This window comes from Hydra vulgaris, chromosome 08 (genome assembly GCF_038396675.1).
Source record: "Hydra vulgaris chromosome 08, alternate assembly HydraT2T_AEP".
In the NCBI taxonomy this organism is placed as follows: Eukaryota; Metazoa; Cnidaria; class Hydrozoa; order Anthoathecata; family Hydridae; genus Hydra; species Hydra vulgaris.
In genome coordinates this window covers 61776731-61783029 of record NC_088927.1, presented here as the reverse complement: position 1 = coordinate 61783029, position 6299 = coordinate 61776731, and the positions used below count along the sequence as shown (strand labels likewise).

At 26.5% G+C, this 6299-nt stretch overlaps 1 long non-coding RNA gene across 1 annotated transcript; it reads right to left on the bottom strand.

Annotated features, from left to right (window-relative positions):
* Positions 1-356: 356 nt before the first annotated feature.
* LOC136084414 (uncharacterized) lies at positions 357-3604 on the bottom strand. The gene is made up of 5 exons (XR_010640552.1): positions 3486-3604; positions 2269-3351; positions 1167-2079; positions 709-890; positions 357-622 (listed from the first exon to the last, which is right to left on the bottom strand). It is a non-coding gene; the product is annotated as an uncharacterized LOC136084414 (long non-coding RNA).
* Positions 3605-6299: the final 2695 nt, after the last annotated feature.

The following is a 6299-nucleotide window of genomic DNA, read 5'->3' as shown; positions in this document are numbered from 1 at the left end:
TTGGTTTTGACTGGCTTATAATGGCCCAACATCGACCATGAATGGAAAATATAGGCTAATACTGGCACAACGTTGGCCAATCCAAGCCAAATACTGGCTAATTAAAGCCCGATATTGGCCAATTCAAGCCTAATATTGGCTATTCTTGGCACTTTATATACTCACACCGCCTTTTTTTTTGGCAACAAGGGCTTATAAGGTCTTGTTGTGTCTTAATGTGACAATGGAATGTTGTGTCTTAAATGTGACAATTGTATACAATTATCCTTGCCACGCTAACAAATATCTTTTCAAAATAATCTTTTTAAAATAAAAGGAATGTCGATTTGTTCGAAATAAAACTCAAAAGACAGTCATAAGTCATATAAAAGAAGTTTATTCAATCAATATTCTCAAACAGCATCCAATAAAAAAAATTAACAATGTAAACAAGAAAATAAACACATTATAAAAAACACTTCATTACATTTGAAATAAATAAAAAAATAATTAAATGTCTTCCTCTACGCATCTCCCAGCGAATTATTATGAGGCCATCCATGTGAATTGACCATGACAGCCGTTTTGGCAGCGTCTTGTCCGGTTGACTAATCGTCGCTAAGGGATAGTTTTCTTACTGCACCTGCATAAACAAATAATAAAAATAAACAGAGATAAACAAAATATAGAAAAAATGAAAACACCAATCAAAATAAAACTTCAATCTACCATTACTAAATGTGAACCACCAGATGTGTATAGCATAATCGGAAACAAGATCTGGATCCGATTACCTGGGTAACTGTATCCTAATTTTGAGTTATGGATCCGGATATATTCAGTTCGGATATTCGGTTCCCAAATAACTATTCCCAAATTTATCCCTCTCATTGAGACCCTGGCCCCTGCCTCTAAAAGCAAGGAAAAGTCTCGTGCATATGAAGTAAATATTTAACCAATTTAATGGTCAACAAACTAAAAAAAATTGACTAAATTGAAAAAGGAAAAGTCAGTTATTCCGATTAACATTTTTTTTAAAAAAAATTGACTAAATTGAAAAAGGAAAAGTCAGTTATTCCGATTAAATATTTATTTCTAAAATCATATAACAGATTATATTAAAAAATTATTACACAATTTATTAAAATAGAGATATAAAAACCACAATTTAATAAAAAATAGCTTACTGTTCTGGATCACTGTTCATAATCTTCCATAAGAATCGGGTTGAATTCCAGAAGATCGTTTATCACTTGGAATGGAAAAATAAGAAAAAAGTCTAGGCTTCTGAAAAAGGTGCCGTCATGGTTTGTCTAACGGGGCTTTCTGCCACTGCTAATTAATATCACCTTTCAACTCCTCCAGTTGCTTGAGCACACTTTAGAAAAAATGACTGAACAGCTTAAGCCATTGATTGCTTTACTGTTTCAGGAACTATACACAAAGAAATATTTATATGTTACACGCTAATAGTGTAAATTTAGTCCGACGACTGGGACTAAATATGACGTAAGTAAGAGAGAGCCAAAATAACAAGTGTTGTGATAGAAGACTAATTAATTTTACATGATTTAGTCTTCCCAATAGTAAAAAATACATTTTATATTAAAAAATTAGATTGCTTTTGAAAGTATATTTCAACATATTTATTATTTGACATATTTATGCCTTTAAAGACATAAAATTAAAATTGTAGGTAGATCTATAATTTCTAAAATCAATAAAAGTGAATGAAAAATTAAATCATCAAGCTACTTTAATTATAACAATAATTTAATTATAACTAATATTAATGAATAAATAAACAAACACTTAAATATTACAATTAATATATTCATACGTTCGCATATTTATTAACTGTACCATTTATTTAGAAATGAAAACTGTACTTATAATAGTTATATTAAAATTACAAATAAGATTAAAAACAGATAAAAAAACAAAAGCAAGTTTGAGTTAAGTAAAAACTTAATTGACTTTTTGAACTATTTCCTCGAGCTTTTTTTAGTCCATCTCTATCAATAGACCCTGACAGCCATTTTGAAAGTATTTTGTCCAGTTGACTAGCTGTTGATGTTGGATAGCTTTTTTTTACTGCATCTGCATAATAAAATGTGCAATAATTAGCAGATGGAAAGATTTTTTTGTGATCTTTAAAATAATTATATTACAAAAATGATAACAACGATGATGATGTTTATGATGATGATGACGACGATCATGAGAATATAAGTTTTATCTTATATATAACTATTTGTTTACAATAATTTTATTTATAAGTTTGCCTACCATATACTACATTTTCCACACTCATTAGATAACCAAACTCTAATTTTCCTTTTCTTCCTGTAAGGTTATACAGCAATGATAGTTTTGCTGTCAAGATTTTCTTAGTAACTTTTCTTAAACAGTCATCAAGACCACTTCCTCCAATTAGAGACAAAAAAATAACCTATATAGGAATAATTATTTATTATTTCCACTTCCATCATTTAGAAACAAAAAAATAACCTATAAAGAAATAAACATTTATCATTAGCTATTGCATATGAAAATAACGTTTATACGAAAGTACAAACGTTATTATAATGTAGTCAATTCCAAATAGAAAAAATAAACTAACTTAATTTTTAGAAAAAAAATTAACTTTTATATTATATATTGATAATAAAAGACTATTTTCCAAAAAAGTCCTATTTAATTATAACAGTTCATCTATTTCTTTTAACGGAAATATAAAGTTTTCTGGAAGATTTCCACTTGCTTTTGGCGTTGTACACGTAACTGTAACTTAATTTCCTCCAACTGTTTAAATACACTCTGAAAATATGGTCGGACAGCATCAGCCACTGCTTGTTTTACTAAATCAGGAACTATCCAAAAACAATAAATTATATTTATAGGAAATTGTACGGTATATTGAGTCTCAAAAATGACTCTAGAAATTATGAAAGTCATAAAACCTTTATTTTTGCATAATTTTTAGTGTTAGGGCTATAAAAAGTTGAAAGACTTTGCAACTAGAGTAATAGAAAGATAAATAGAAAAAAGAATAAAATACAAAAGCGGTCTATTTTAAAAAAAAACACCTTTTAGCACATATAATTGAACAACCTATATATGCCAAAATATAATTGAAATGCAAAACTTACGAATTGAAGATGCTATGTTTGTGCTAGGACTAGCTAACGAGGGTTCGATCTGTGTAGGTGGTGGAAGTTAACTGCCTGCATGGGGGTGGGGGAAGAAGTGGTACTAAATGTTCACTATCCGATGAGTCAAAATTAGAATTTTCTGATTGGTGAGTTTTGCTTATTCTTAATTTTGGAATTTTCTTTTTTTTTCTTTTTCTCAATTGCTATGTCAGGACTCCTAAAATTGCAAATAAAATGTTAATAAAATTGTAAAGTAAATAATAGCGAATACAAATATTCTACTTAAGAATTCTAATTTGCATTAGGAATCTTAACATTTAAAAAATATACAATAAATATGATGTACTATACCATTGTGTTTGCAGTTTTTTCCTCTTTAAATTATTTTTCATTTCCGAACAACTTGAAGAAAAATCCTTGTAGTGCAAAGATTTAGCCTCTGCCTTTTTCATCTTTTTATAGTCTGGAAAATCAAAATGTGCAGAAAAACAATCTTATAATAAAAACTTTTCAAAAACATATAGAAATTAAATACCTCCAATTTTCAATATTTTTATATAAGGATAAAGAGGCCAATCTTTGTGATTAGGAATTGGTAACTTTTTCCTTTTTGACCATTGTGTAGCACCAATTCCCTGAGGCCAATAACATGTAGCTGATTCTTGTAATAACCACCAATCAGGAACCACTGCAACTCCATCCTCAAATTCAATTAAATAATACATTAGTATCTGAAATTAAAAAAATTGGCATGAAATTTATTTTAAATAATAAATTTAATGATTCCCAGACAACACATGACTCCGTGCCAGAATTCTAGCGATTCTGGCAAGCGACTCTGGCAAGCGACTCAAACAACTTTTTTATGAATGGTAAATCATCGCAAAGAGACGCAGCGGCGTGCGGCGAAATGCCAGAACTCTGGCGAGTAGTCGCAAGCCACTGCGACGGCATTTGATTATGGGCCAGCACTGGCCCGATTGTGGTAGCTAAAGAGTTTTGGCCGAATGTCGTTTTGCCAAAATTACCAATATTGCCAATATTTAAAGTTATCCATGATGATACCATAAAAGCGAAACCAAAGTTTTACAAGAAATATTTCGTTAAACAATATATTTTAATTTTTTATTAAAAGCATTAACAAATGCGGATGTAATACAACTTTAATTAGAATTCAATCGAAACTTTTACAGTAGTATTTATTACTCAGTAGTACTTACTCAGTACTTACTTATTCAGCAGTACTTACTTACTCAGTAATACTTACAGTAGTATTTACTACTACAGTAGTCTACTGTAAAAAGATTGGATGTATCATTTAAAATTCTAATTTGCATAATTATTAGAAGAGCGAAACGTATACATTGTTAATGGAATATTGATGAGTGAACTAGAGTATGTAGAGTATATAACTCTGCATACTATACTATACTAATAGTATAGTATTACTATACTATACTACATACTATACATATATAATATACTCATATATATTATTTAATTAAAGTATAATTGTTTTATACTATAAATTATATTACTCAATTATAGAATAATAATGTGCTGACATTTGCAAAATATAGGATATTATTAAATTAACTAGCTAGCACACATCATTATACTATAATTAAGTAATATAATTTATAGAATAAAACAATTATACTATAATTACATACTATTACTATAATTAACTACTATAATTTAAAGTAGTTTTGTATAAAAGTTAGCTATGTTTTGACATTAGCTTCTATAATACTCATGCAAGATGATGATTTACTAGTTAATCCCTAATAGTAACGTTGGGAAGTCTAACCACTTAGTTTTAAGTATTATTATTTGTTTTGCTTTTCTGTTAGTTTAATTTATTATATATTAATACTTATTACTATATATAAAAATACAAAATAAAATATTCTGATACAATATGTAATTTTATATATATATATAAAAAGATAATACAATATATATAAAATACAATATATAAATTTATAATAAAATCATTATTTTCATCATTGTTATTATTAATATAGACTATACTATAGTTATTGTTAACAACTATTATATAGTTAATAACAATAGTTATAAAATTAACAATAAGTATAAAATAGTTATTGCTCATTTTGTAAAAATAATTATAACTATATTTATAATAACAATAATGAAATCAATAATTATTTTTTTTAATATATATTTATATATATACATATATATATATATATATATATATATATATATATATGTATATATATGTATATACATATATATATATTTATATATATATATATACATATATATACATATATACATATATATACATATATATACATATATATATATATATATATATATATATATATATATATATATATATATATATATATATATGTATATATATATATATATATATATATATATATATATATATATATATACGAGGGAAGGCAACAGAATATCGCCAGTTTTTGTTGTATACAGGTGTAGTTGTTTTACATAATGTGCTTCCAATTGAGTTATATAACAATTTTATGCTTTTATATGTAGTAACATTTATTTTAGCAAGTCCAACCTTTGTGTATCTAGCTGTAGTTATTCTAAAACATTATTAATTCCTTATACTTAACATTTTAAAATTATTTTTATTTAGTATTTACAGTATGAAGTATTTTACAATCAATAAAATTTTATAAAATTATTGATGAAAGTCTGTTAAAATTTGTTACTTTTATATTAAATTTAAAAGCATTTGGTTATCATGCAATGTATCATGTATGATATAAATTTTAGAGCAGAAAATTGGCATTCCAGAGTGGCTCAACAGTTAAGGGGATTATTTGGAATTTAATTCCAATGGTGATTGGTCCCAATATAGAAAAGAAAATCAATTGGTCCGGTGCGAACAATAAACTGGCTTTGAAAGCGATGCCATTAAAAAAAGATTCATTGGGTAAGAAATTTCATTCTATATATAACATTTGTATAAATGTATATTAGGGTGACTCAAAAAACAGATTTTTTTATGTATAGTCCGCTTCTCAACCCTAAATGTGTTTTATATACTAAAACACAAGATTTAAAAATTTTTGGCTGGTACAAAAATAGTAATAATTCTAAATGTAAATCGTTTTTCAAAATTTATTGCATAAAAAGATGAGAAAATGTTATTTTAAC